This window comes from Eumetopias jubatus, unplaced genomic scaffold (genome assembly GCF_037043125.1).
Source record: "Eumetopias jubatus isolate StellerSeaLion01/CBP00866 unplaced genomic scaffold, mEumJub1_p1.0 scaffold_7, whole genome shotgun sequence".
In the NCBI taxonomy this organism is placed as follows: Eukaryota; Metazoa; Chordata; class Mammalia; order Carnivora; family Otariidae; genus Eumetopias; species Eumetopias jubatus.
In genome coordinates this window covers 67,791,037-67,806,043 of record NW_028274813.1, presented here as the reverse complement: position 1 = coordinate 67,806,043, position 15,007 = coordinate 67,791,037, and positions in this window count along the sequence as shown.

The window sequence follows — 15,007 nt, the reverse complement described above, 5'->3', positions numbered from 1 at the left end:
TCTGGGCAGTATATTATTGCTAAGAGTCTAAGAATAGGGGAGGCTTCCCTCATACTTTCCCCACCAGGAGATGATAGAAGCATGTGTCAAGATAGACCACCATCAGCCTGGGTCTCAGAACAAAGCTGCCCTGAAAACCTACATTGGACATGCTGGCTGCATTTTATGGGAAAAAGCAAATCACAAGAATGCATTTAACTTCCAGAATGCAGGGAGAGTAATCCTATCATAAGCCTGGAAGAAAAGTGAACTATAGTATTTATTAATATTCCTAGTTATTGTCACAGTGGCATGAAACGCAAAGAGATAATACATTACAATTAGAGGTTTTTGAAAGGATTTTCACAAGCTGGAAAGATAAATTGGTTACAGGATATAAAATTCAAGAGGGATATAAATAAAGTTTCATATTCAGTTCCCCAGAAATAAACTCTTCAAGTTCTCAACAAACTGTACAAGTAATCAACTAACAAACCAAATACACAAAGCATTTTTAATTAAAAATAAACAAATTTAAGCCCAGAATACTGGTGTTACTTCTTTAAAAAGTTTTAATTCCTAGTAGTACATTATTTTTAAAGAACAAAAGTTGTTCCATATTCTCATACATTTCTAAGATAGTCCTGCCATTTCTAAGCACTATATTGTAAGGGGTATAACAGTATCCCAGACTATGATTGAGCAAAAGTATTCTAACATATTTTGAGAGGGGTGAGGGAATGAATTGTTGAAAAAACTAGAAATGATTATTCTCTAGAATAAATATTTTCAATTTAATTACAGCTATTTGGAGATACTTGGAAGAGAATTATACTTGCTCTTTATTCAAAGTAAAGAAAGAAAAAATGTATAGAAATAATGAGAGTGATTTTAATCTAGTATAAGGAAGAATTTTAAGACAACTTTTAAAGCAAAAAACAAACAAGAATAGCAATAACAATAAAAGAGAAAACAGACCCTGGTAGAAAATACCATCTGTAAGTAATTTAAAAAGTAAATGCTCAGTATCAAGCACTGTCATACTGATGTTATTAAAATATTCCTATTGTACGAGAGTTGGTTATGTCTGAGATGGTTAGATATTGTGTTACATGAGGCATTCAAAAAAGCAAATTATAGGTCAAGCAGAATAAATAGCAAGAGAAAATGGAGATAATTTTGAACTTCAGAATTTTAGATTTCTTGATTGTCATACAAAGTAGTTTCATATGCAATTATTATGTCATCTAGGCAAAAAGTAATTCTCATATTTTAAAATCTTAAGAATCAGGCTAAAACAAAAATAAATTATATTTTAGGCAAGAAAAAGTATTGGCAATGATTAATGTTCATTTTAGTATGAATGTGCATGTGAAAATTAGAGGCCAATATATTGAAATTTATAAATGTGTTTTAAAATCAACATAGCAAAACATCTGTTCTCAAATATGTTTTAATATATTTATTCTTTCTTAAACTATGAAATATCTATGAAACAATCATGTATTTTGCATAGAATATACTTTAAGCAATGAAAAGTGATCTAAATATTAGACACTATTGCCTTAGGAAAAAAATGATACTCATTTTATAAAAGTAAGAACATGACTTTTAGTAGATTCACACTTTCACTTATATGTCCTCATAATCACACGATATAGTTAGCTTTACATTTATTTTCCTTATAAGGGTGAATGACAGCTTCTAGAGATACATCATTGAGGAGTTCCTTAAAAAGGAATTGCACCTTTGCTGTATAAAAGATCTTTACACTATAGGTCAAGGTTAAGAATAATACATTCTTTTACTGAATCATAAAATGGTTATACAGTCAGTCTTAAAAAGCCTAATACTCATGCAGATAAATAAACTATCTATCCAGCTTAGTATTGACAAAAAGGTCATTTCTATTCAACATTATTATAGGCATAATGATGCAAAACAGTCGTTGAGGATCATATAATGGATTTGAAGAGTGTATTGATGGTAAGGCTATGATTAGTGTTTGGGCTGCTATAACAAAATACCACAGACAGGGTAGCTTATAAACCACAGAAATGTACTGCTTATAGTTCTGAAAGCTGGAAGGTCCAAGATCAGGCACCATGGTCACCTTCTGGTGAGGAACCTCTTTTTGGTGCAGAGCTGGAACATTCTCCCTATGTCCTCACATGGTGGAAGAGATGAGAGATCTCTCTGGAGCCTCTTTTATAAGAGCATAATCCTGTTCCCAAGGGTTTACCCTCATAGCTGAAGCACCCCCTAAAGTCCACACCTCCTATACCCAGGGGGTTAGGATTTCAACATATGAATTTTGGAGGGACACATTCAGACCAGAGCATGCATTTTTTTTTAAGTTAAAAGGCAAAAATTCTAACACATTTTTGTTCCTAAATACATTCGTGTTTTCCACCACAGAGATAATGAAAACTTCAGTTTTTTAGTAGTTAGGAAATAGACCACATAAAACCATATAACAGGTCACTGATATGATATTACATCTAGTATCAATATAAATTCTAAGTGTAAAATTTGAAGGTAGAAAATATTTGAATATATATTAATTAGAAAACTTTTAATGAAATATCTTCAAGAAAATGAGTTGTTTATTATTTTAAAATAAATGAAATTCAAGAAGCTAGTATTTACACAGGTAAAACATATATATAGCATTACAACATAGAATTTATGATTAATTTTTTTCCAACTTCAAGAAATCACAGATGACATGACAGTGAAATTTAAATTGGACCTATGCTAACTGGGATAATTATATTCCATAACCTGAAAACTGAATGTCTTTAATAAATCAGTTGTGGGCCCTCTGTGTCATGCTTGCTGTATATTGTCCACTTATTAATGTGTGGAATCATTTTTAAAAAAGGAGTTGTATATCATATCCAATGAAGAACTGAAAGTGATGATTATAATCACATGACAATTCTTCAGTTCGCAATAATTTTTCATAATTTTCTTTGGAAGAGATTTGTGGCTGCTACTCTATTGCTAATGTAGACTGAAATCATTAGATGCTTTTACAAAATCAGCATACAATAAATATTTTAAGTGAAAACCATTTCCCCATTGTAATAGAGAACTAAAAAGCTCTAATTTGAATAATTAATCATAAACTCAGTACCACTATAAGTATTGGTGGAGTGAAAATGTGACATTTGGTTTCACCCCAAAAAAGATTCTACAGTGCTACTGGGAAATCGGGACTTATGGCAAAAAACCAACGGCTGTTTTATCAAAGAATGTTAAAGTTGCAAGATTCCTTAAATACCACATAACTTGGCTTTCTTATTTTGCACAATGAACAGAATCCAAAAAAAAAAAAATTTGTTTAGGAACTTTCTCAATGTCATTCAGTCATTTGGTCAGAAATTAATGACCAAAACAAGAGTAAGACCCAGGTGGGAAGCAGAATGTGGTAGGCAGTGTTATTGATTTCATAGTGAGAAAATTTCTGAAATGACCACTTCATGTCATAAGAGTATGACTCACCCTTAAACTCACTGAGCCTCAGTTGCCTCCTATATAACCCTCCTGTTACTATCTGAACTATGTCCCCTCCAAAACTCATGTCTTAAAATCCTAACCCCCAGTACCTCAGAATGTGACTGTATTTGGAGATAGGGCTTTTCAAGAGGTAATTAAGGTAAAAATAGGACTTTTGAAAATAGGGCTTTAAAGATGTAATTTAGTTAAAATTAGTTTATATGAGTTGGGCCACAATCCAATATGACTCGTGCCCTTATAAGAAGAGGTTAAGACACAGATAGACACAGAAGACCAAGTGAAGACACAGGAAGAAGACAGCCATCTACCAAGCAAGGAGAGAGGCCCTTAGAAGAAACCAACCCTGCCAGCACCTTGATCTCAGACTTCTAGTCTACAGAACTGTGAGGAAATAAATGTCTGTTATGTAAGCCACCTAGTCTGTAGTACTATGTTATGGCAGCCCTTGCAAACTAATAAACCTTTAGAAGCATAGAGCTGACAGTGATGATGAAATAGGATTATATGTAAACCACATAGCCTATAAAATGTGATCAATCTGTTTTAGTTACTTTGCCCTCTCTAATACTCCCTTCTTTTTTCTCCCTCTTCTCCCTCTTGCCCTCCTCCTTCTCTACTTCCTCTTCTCCTCCTCCTTCAAAAAAAAAAAAAAGCCTGAGATGAAGAATTCCTACCATATCCAAAAAACTCAATAGGCAAAAATTTACAGGTGAAGATGTTCAATTGTCTCAAACCTGCAGAGAAGGAAAATAGGAAAAGCACCAAAGAGATAATTATATTTATCATTTCAGAACCAGTTGGTCACCTTTCCAAAAGGAGCTGAAATTACATTTCTGAATTGATCAGGACATTGCAGAGGTGAATTTGGTGTAGTATTCCTAAACATGGATTCAAATAGGTGAGGAAGAGCTAAACAAGGGTCAACGGAGCTCCTTCCTGTTATATTCTCAAAGTGAGTTACTAGGAAATATTTTATCATTTCTCAAAACATCATATTTGAAAACATTGCTAAACATCCTAAAAGCTTATGAGTTGAAAACAAGTAGAAAGTAGTCTAATCTAAATGTTCTCAGATTTCAGAAAAAGATCAAGACATGATTTTTCCTTTGTCCTATCAATCTTCTCATTGACTAATTATTACTGACTAGAGATAATTACTTTTTAAAAATCCTTTATTTCTTTTATGCTTATCCTAGGCCCTCCAGGGAGTCTTGTATATTAACTAGGCAAACAACTTGAGATATTGCCTCAGATAGATTTATTTAAAATAAACAGATACCATTAATCTGACCATTAATCTGGCCAGGGAGATATTTCTGTTTAAGTGTGCAATTGCATACTGCTGAGCCGTCATGCTGGAATGCAGAATAGAGTTCTGACACTTGAATTTAGTAGTGTAGCCCCTCAGGTCTCCAAGCGATGAGAAGGTAAATTTGACATATGGAACACTATCTTAATGACCCATCAGCACCTTCTATAACACAGTGCTATGTCCAGGAGTCTATGAAATATGCCCTATGAAATATCCTTTATATCTAACATGACTTTTCTTGCAAAAAGATGGGGAAAGTATACAAAAATTTTCTAAATACCTTGCCTTTCTTTAAAAAAAAAAAAGAATAATTCTTTAGTATATATTGTACAAACATACTGGTTAAATTGGCTGCGCTTTTCTCTGAATTGGAAGATCAAAGACAAACCAAAGCCAAAAAAATAAAATAAGATCAAACACATCATGATATGATGCTAATTTAAAGTTAGATCAATCTCTGTTCACTGATTATTGTACGATCAGATGGGCCCTTTGGGAAGGGTAAGACAGTTGAGAGTCTTGCAGTTTGAACCAATGAACACCAGTTGGTCTTTCTAAGAGTTATCTAGATCTAGGTCTCTGGGACAGGAGCCAACAGCAATGACCCATTACAACTTCAGGCAATGTATTTTTTTTTTAAGATTTTATTTATTTATTTGACAGAGAGAGCACAAGCAGGGGGAACAGCAGAGGGAGAGGGAGAAGTAGGCTCTCTACTGAGCAGGAAGCCTCATCTGGGACTTGATCCCAGGACCCTGGGATCATGACCTGAGTCGAAGGCCGACACTTAACTGACTGAGCCACCCAGGTGCCCCCAGGCAATGTATTTTTAACTCTAGGGATACATCACTATTTAAAGAGATTAACCTCTTTTGGCTCTTGTTAGTGCAACTGGAAAAAGAGTTTAGAGACATCCAAGAAATATGACTTATCTAAGGAGGAATTGGTGTGTCTGTTTCTCAAATCATATGTGGATTTTGAATGTAAAAGAAGAATGTAGCACTCCCTTCCCCAATACATTGGTCTGCATGTCTTATATTGCCACTTATGTATATGTTAAATCATTTTTAAAAGTTGAGTTATCATAATAAGATTTAAAATGAAATTATGATACAATTATAATAGAGAGTCAGGAGCAAAAAATGTAAATATAATAGGTTAACTGACAACTCACTGGATGAAATGTCTAACAGAACACTTTTTTTTTTTAAAGATTTTGTTTGTTTATTTGAGAGAGAGAGAGATGAGAGAGGGAGAGAGCATGAGCCAAGGGGAGAGGCAGAGGGGAAGGGAGAAGCAGACTAGTCACTAAGCAGGGAGCCTGATGCTGGGCTTGATCCAGGAACTCTGTGATCATGACCTGAACTGAAAGCAAACAGTTAACCAACTGAGCCACCAGACACCCCACAGAACACTTTTTATTCTGATTTTGTGGACTTACACAAAATAACGGCATATGCATAAGATAGGGATAATTGATCAATGAAAACACAATTTCTTGAGATTTATCATGTGCAAGACACTGTACCTAATACTGTAGAAGCTGATAATTTTTTGCCAATAGTTAGTAGATGAGAAAACTGAATTTTAGTGGGGCAAATAATTTACCCAAGGACATAAGTGTTAGGACCTAGATTTCAGGACCTGGATCGAGAGCTGGGTTTGTCAGACTTCAGAGCTAATATTCTTAGCCAACATGGTTTGAGTGTAAATCCCCAGAAAATATACGCAAAAATAAAATTAGCCAACATATCATGGGTAAAATGGACGTTTATTCTCTCAGGTAAAAACAGTGTTCTTGAATGTTCTCAAAGTTGTACTAAGAAAGGCCAAAGTCTTAGTTTACATGTACAATGATTTTTACTTAAACAACACACACACACACACACATCCCCATATATATGTGTATAGGTAGATAAATGAAGGAGAAGGAATTTAGTTAGGGTTCTCCAGGGAATCAGAATCAATGGGAAATATATATAACATATAATATACAAAAATATATAATAAGGAATTATCTCATGCAATAATGGAGGCTAACAAGCCCCAAGATCTACAGTCCACAAGCTGGTGAACCAGAAGAACTGATGGTATAGTTCCAGTGCAAAGGCCAGCAAACCTGAGATCCAGGAAGAGCTAATGTTTCAGTTTAAGTCTAAAGGCAGGAAGAAAATCTAAGGCCCAGTTGAAAGGCAGTCATGCAGGAAAAATTCCCTTTTTTCACTGGGGGATCAGACTTTTGTTCTATTCAGGCCTTCAATTGGTTGTATGAGGCACACACACATTGGGAAGGGCAGTCTGTTTTACCCAGTTGTTTACTCACAAGTCAATTTGCTTATTTAAATATTGAACTCATTCAAAAACACCATTACGGAAACACCCAAAAAAATATTTAACAATATCTGAGTACCTTGTGGCTCAGACATGTTGACACATAAAGTTGGCCCTTGCAAACAGTTATATGGATAGATAGATATTGGATGGATGGATGGATGGATGGATGGATGGATGGATGGATGGATGGATGGAGGGAGGAAGGAAGGAAGGAAGGAAGGAAGGAAAGAAAGAGGGAAGGGAAGGAAGGAAGAAAAGAGGATATACAAACCCAAAGTTGGCTTCAACATACAGAGAAATCACAGATACAGCAAATAGAAACTGTGGTAAGATTAACAGTGCTCATTCCCTAGAAATATCAAAAGTTTAGACCATGCATAAATGAAGTTAGTATAATTCCAATCTAGCTTTATTTTTAAGTCTCTAATTTTCAGTCTGATTTTAATATTTTTATTCTATTTAATGGAAGATTATCTGGCTTTGCAAATATTTTTCATTAATCAAAGAATTTTTGTGTTGTTAAGTAGATATCATTAGGGCCAATTCTATTGGAAAGATAAAAGGTCTCATGTGTTGAAATTTCATTCCCTTGACATTAGAGCCATTGATTTTTCTTAAAAGATGTTTATACACATCAATTTTACAGCTTTTTAGAAGAGAGAATATAATTAAGTATTGACATTCTGAAATGCATATATTAAAATAGAAGATTTATAATTAAAAACATTTTAATGGTCAAAAATAAAAAGATTTGGGATATTTCTTGCTATTCATGATGATGTTCATTTGCTCCTATATTCTGCTTCAAAGCAGATCATGATTAATTCATTGCAAAAATCCATAGAGGATTTCTTGCAATTATAATTAAACATTTTTGTCTTTATCAGATTCTTAGAAAAAAAAAGATGATTGATTTTTAACCCAGGGAATTGCTTTATGTGTCAAACATCAAGACACATTTCTTTATTGAGAAAGACATTATCCAATATATATTGGAATAAAAGATCATGGATATCCTATTACATTTTTATAAATTTTTCCTCCCTCCTGGTCTTTCTCCATGAATTTCAGTCTTATAGTTTTTATATATGTAAAACTTAATTATTTGATATAAGATAGAGAGGAGCCAATTTACCTGCCAGTGAAAAAGCTTTAATTACTTCCATCTTTGTCTTGTTCCTCCACCTCCCAGCATACAGAATTTGATGTAAGCATTTATCATTTAATCCCAGGGAATCAAAAATTAATTAATATTGCCCTGTCCCCTATCTCTCCACGTATTTCCCCAGGAACTTCAACTGTGAAATGGGCTCTTCTGATATCAATCCCAGAAGAAATAGGAAGAAATTGTGCACTATTAATAGAAATTTATTTCTTGACAACATAATTTATCATATTATTTGAGAACCTAGTAAAATGTATATAAATACTGTACACTGTAGTGGAGCATAGTCATTGGAGGTAAATTGCCTAGGTTTGAATTCTGTGTCTGTCCGTTGCTAGTTGTGTGACCCTTCTGTGTCTCCATTTTCTCACCTTTAAAATATGGATAAAAATATTAACTGTGGTATTAACTGTAGTATTACAACATTAATGAAAGGCTGAAATGAGTTAATTAGAGGTAGGTACTTGGTAGACTGCCTGCTAAAGAAAGTACTCTTTCCATGTTTGCTATCATATTATTAATTATTTGAACAATACACTTAATATTATATGTCTATTTCTGTATAGGAACAATGCATCTCTGTTAAGGACAGGTTTTGTTAAGGTATTTGTGCTTGAAGCACCCCATAAAGACATTTTCATACATCATCCCATTTAAAAAATTAAGAAGGACCTGCCAACCCTAAGCAATAAAATTCTTGGATCTCAATATTTGATTTAACCCATTATTTAACTCTGATCACATAGATAAAAGTGAAAGTAATTTCCTCTGATTACACATTTTGTTATAAGGAGATAAATAATTTTATTGATTTTGGGGGGAGACAAAAACTTACTCCAGCTGGGCTGCATTTAGTATAAAGAGCTTCTCTATACTCTTTACTTTTTTTTATTAATTAGGTTTTATGTTTAAATGCATGTGTATGACAGAAAATGAAAAGACTTTGGGTGGATAATTAATACAAAAATTAGCAAATTTTTAGTTTTATTATGTCAGCAAATTTTTATGTACTCCTAAAATGTTAAGACATTTTGCAAAGGCCATTATCAGCATAATATTTTCATATATAATTATTTGTGGGTGGAGAAATATGCCTTTTTGTATCTTGTTATATGTATTTTGTTTACATTTTAAATTATTGGTTAATTCTCCTAATTCAAAGCCATCCAAATGTGGCTTTTCTCTTATGCATAAATTTGTTCAGTTGCTGATGAATCATGAAGAGTTTAGATTAAATGAATTGAACTAGTTTTTTCTTCTTCATGGAAAGTAAGAACGAGTTTATATAAATAAGCTGCAAAAGTTTCTAGTTTTTATTTAAACCTCTGACCATTTGGGCAAAATTTTTAACTTATCCTTGGTCCATACACATTTTATTATAACTAGTGACATGTAAACTAGTTTTATCAAAATAGAGTTTTAATTTTGATTTCTGAAACTCACTATCTTTACATCCCTGTTGTATTTTTTTGAAATACAAGTGATCACTAAGAATAATAGACCATAAACAAAGAAAACTGTTATTAGTATGTGTATAGGAAAATGCTGAAAATCTACCATCAAATATTAAAAAGTAGCATTGAATTTCAGATCACATACAACAGAAATTACATATTAAGTTGTGCTTGGACCAGTGTAAATAGATTCAGATAACCTATACTCTGACCTGAGAAAATTCATGCTTATCTGGGTACTGAATGGACTTTCTTGTCAATAGATTAAGTAGAAATATTTTGATGGCATCTCAAAACTAAGCATGAAGCTCAAGGGCTACACCTCAAGATTTTCTTCGGCTTTTACCACGAAATATAGCACTATTGTATTAGTCCCTAAATAAATAATTTAATGCCCAGTTCTACTGGGATAGTCCAAGTTTAAGCACAAGAGCTTTATGTTTAATATAAGATTAGTGGGGTAAGAATACTACATGCATTCTGTAACACTGTATGTTTTGTTGTGTAGAGATGAACTGTAAAAATAGAGGAATGGATTTTACATGTACTTCTGGCCCACTTTCTAGTCAGCTCCTTATGTTACTTACAGATTTTTCTTTAATATAAAAGAAGAGAAAATACTTCACAGTGATGTCTTAATTCACTTAAAATATAATCTATAAAAATGTCACAATATTTTTAAATTATTAGAACACTTATTTTTGTTTATTTTATTTTAAGATTTTATTTATTTATTTGACAGAAAGAGAGTGCACACACCAGTGGGGGGAGAAGCAGAAGCTGGGGGAGAAGCAGAGGCCGAGGGAGAAGCAGGCTCCTTGCTGAGCAGAGAGCCCAACTTGGGGCAGATCCCTGGACCCTGGGATCATGACCTGAGTGGAAGGCAGACACTTAGCCAACTGAGGCACCAGGTGCCCTGTAGAACACTTATTTTTAGGTATCTCTTCAGTTGTTTGAAGGGAAAGGTAGAATGACGTATGTGAGGGTGTTGGTAAATCCCCTTTCCAAAAACCAACTATAACTACTGAACAGTATTGCTGAAAACAAACACTTAAGGGCTCTAGAGGTTGACCAAACACAAATAAATGCATTCTTGAAAAACTATTGAACTTTGAGTAAGAACAATGTGGCATACTTGACTGAGGCCATTTCCGTCTATGCAGTGCAGTAGGGCTGTAGTTTTACTGGGTTGGAGAAAGACTCAGCTTCAGTACCAGAAGTGACTCCCTTGATTTAGAGTGGAAGGCAGGAAAAAACCATGCTCAGGTTGTAGTAAAAGTAGCAAACCCAGTGGCAAATGAATGGACATATGAGCAGCTCTGATGGCCTGAAGTTGCAGTTCCAATTAGAGCAAGCAGGGAATCAGGGAACTAGCAAGAATTTTAACAGGGAAATCCTGAAAAGAAATAGCCTTATATAAGATCTCCACACATCCCAGGCCACCTTTTGCATGCATAAGACCTAGATGGTGTCAAAGATAAACACATCCCTGGATGACCAGCAGGCTGCTTACATGTGTGGAGGTGATGCAAAAGGGCCCAGAGAAAAGCCTGACAGGTCTGAAAACTGCCAGCGGTTTGAAGGCACTCTCTGACTAGCTTGAGCACAGGTTCTGACAAATAGATCATTGTCCTGACCATCAAGCAATGCAGACTAAAGAATGACCCCTAAAATGTCAGGTTCAGAAAAAATAAAAAGAATAAATATGTAAAATTGAGCAGAGACATTAATAGCCACACACTGCTGTGGAGACAGATTTTACAGATTTATTACAGGAAAAACATTAAATAATAAAAACAGCAATAGCAAATCTTAAGGGGGAAGTTAAAATCCAAAGTTGCTTATATATGCATAAGATTTTTAAAAAGATTTATTTATTTATTTGAGAGAGAGAGAGAGAGAGCAGGGTGGGGAGAGGGAGAGAGAAACTTAAGTAGACTCTGCACTGAGCGCAGGCCCAAGGCAGGGCTCAATCTCACAACCCTGAGGTAGATCAAGACCTGAGCCAAAACCAAGAGTTGGCTGCTTAACCAGCTGCACTACACAGGCACCCCTCGAAGTTGCTAAAATGTATTACTTAAGTGTACTTTTAAGTGTTCAGATTTCAAGAAAAAATCATAAGATATGCCAAGAAATAAGAATATGTAACATATACTTATGGAAAGTCAATAAAAACTGTTTTTTAGTGGGCCCACATAGGAATTAGCAGACAATGACTAAATATATATATATAGCTAAAAATGTTTAAAAAGTTATCAAGGCCTCCACAAAGGAAGAATTTTAATGGAACAAAATAAAGTCTAAAAATATATCCACACATATATGATCAGTTAATTTTCACTAAAAGCACTATTCAATAAGTAATTTGCCAGGGGATTTTCACCAAATGCTGCCAGAAAAACTAGATGAATTTATGGAAGAAAAAATAAAAAAGAACTTTGATCTTTGCACCATCCACAACAAATTAATGTAAAATGTGTCATAGACCTGAGTAAAAACTACAACTATTATTTCTTGGAAGAATATAGGATAAGATTTTGGACACTTTGGGTAGGCAAAAATGTTTCAAACAGGTCACAAACACACTAGACATACCAAAAATGTAAAAATAAACCTATTCACCATAACTATTCACACTGAAATATGTACAGATTTGTATATAGCAATGTTATTTATGATAGCCAAAATGGGATACAACCCAAATGTCTATCAACAGGTAATAAGATTTAAAAAATTGCAGTGTATTCATACAATGGAGTATTACTCAGCAGTGAATAGGAATGAATTCTTGGCATGCAACAACAGGAATAAAAATATTATATGAATGAAAAAAACAGACATAAAAAAGAGCATATACTGTATGAATTAATTTATATGGGCCATCTAACAGCAAAACTGTAGTAATAAAAATCAGATCAGTGGTTATCTAGGGTGAGGCATGGGAGTTTGGGAAAGGGCATGAGAAAAAAACCCTGGATGATGGCAGTTTTTATATCTTAATTTGGCTGATTGCAGTAGTGTATACATTTTTTACAACTGACCAAACTGCATACTTGAAGTATGGGCACTCTATGCAAATCATGCCTCAATAACCAGCTTTAAAGAAAAAAACATACGCAGTCTCGTCATGGTCATGGTTTCAAAAACTTACGTATACATCATTTACCAAACTATGGCTCAAATCTTAATTTCTTTTGGACTCTGTATCATGTATCTTTCTCTTTGACTTATCAATTTCAATATCAAACAGTATTCTTAAACTTATCTCAAAAATAACCAAATAAACAAAAATATCAGTTTGTTTGCCTGCAACTCTCACCATCTCTATTAATGGTACTTGTATCTAACTACCATAACTCTCTTATCTATCATCTACCTACCTCAAATCAGAAACCTGCCAGCTATTCTTAATATTTTCTCTCTCCTTTATTTTTTACATCTAATTTGTGTTTAAAGAATTAATGGAAAGTATGATGACAATGACTCAACAGAGAATTTCAGATTGGTATTTTTCACATCTATTCTTGTTGATATACCTCTACGGTATCCACGGTAGTCTTAGTCACTGTCTCTTCTTCCAGAATTATGGTCCACATCTTGGTCTTCCTGTTTCTTTTCTCAGCCTATTTAAAACCATTCTCCATATAACAACAGCACAGATATTTAGAAAGTATAAATGAGGTCATAAAAACCCCTGTTTATATCCATTTCATAGATTTTCATTAAATTTCAAATAAAATGCAAACTCCTATCTGTATGAGGTGTACCTCTCCAATATGAAAAACAACTTTCCTAGTATTCACTACATTGCATAGATTTATCTTCAGAGAGATTCCATTATAAAGAGTAATATTCATCATCTAGTAGACACCTGATAAATATCTATTGAATTAATAAATTAATAAATTCTTTTAATCTTTTTCAAAATACCCCAAACCCTCCTTTTATGGTATTTATCACATATAGTAAATATTTATATTTAAATTTAGCATTAAACATTTAAAATATATAGAAATGTTCAGGAAATAATGCATTACATATCTATATGCCAAATTAAGATAAGAGAAGGGTTAACATTTTGCCATATTTGCTACATGTCACTCTTTATCTTTTTGTCTCCCTCTCCTTTTCCCTCTGTTCCTCTCTTTTTAAAAATACAAATGTACAAATAAAGGCAAAGTCTGTTCCCTACCTTGCTGTTATCACTGCTGTTCACCAAATACCTGACCCCTCTGAACCTGTGACAAGATTGCACTTCCTGGCATCCTTCTTGTCTGATAGAGCTATGCCCATGGTTCTGGCCCACGAGTGTGAGTTTAAGTGTTGCCTATCACTTCTGGACCTGGCAGTTGAATTACCCATGTAATCTTGTTTCCCTTGGCACAGTGAACAGTGATAGTTGAGATGCTGCTGCTCAGTTGAGCTTGAGTCACTGAGTATGAGCGAAACCATTCCCTTTCCACTCCTAATCCACAATAGGTGGTAGCATGTATGAAAAAGTTTGGTTGTTCACAGATACTAAAAGTTGGAAGTTGTTTTTTCTGCAGAATAGTCTATCCTCACTGGTAAAGTCTTTGTCTCCTTATCCTTTCTCCATCCCTATGTGAAAGCTCTATTATGAGCCCAATGTTTATCCATTAAAATATACTATTATTTTAAGCATATGACATATATATCATATATAAGCATATGTGTGTGTATATATATATATATATATATCTTTTTTCACTTTACCTTTTATTTTTAAAAACTAGCAAAATTACACTACTGTATCATTTTTTTTTTGTGGCAAATAACATTTCTTTATCCATTTGCCTCCTGAAGCTTGGTTGTTTTCCTTTCTCAGTAGCAAAGCTTAGGAGTAAAAAGCTTTGCAAATGATTCCTTTTGCATATGTGCAGAAATTTCCCTAGATTGAAAGCTATATATAAAATTGACCAAGTTTTGGATCACTTCTTCAACTTTACCACTTTTTCTGTGAGGTTATTGTATCACTTTAGGTTCTCATTAGTAATATATGGCAGTTCCCATTTCCTGTATCCTGTCGGGTCACAAGGAAAAGAGTGAGAATCTCAAGCACACTCCCCACTGAGCACAGAGCCCGACGCGGGGCTTGATCCGATGACCCTGAGATCATGAACTGAGCTGAAATCAAGAGTCGGATCCTCAACTGACTGAACCACCCAAGCGCCCAGTAGAATGTTTTTAATATAGCTTGGATACCAAAAAAAATTCTGATAC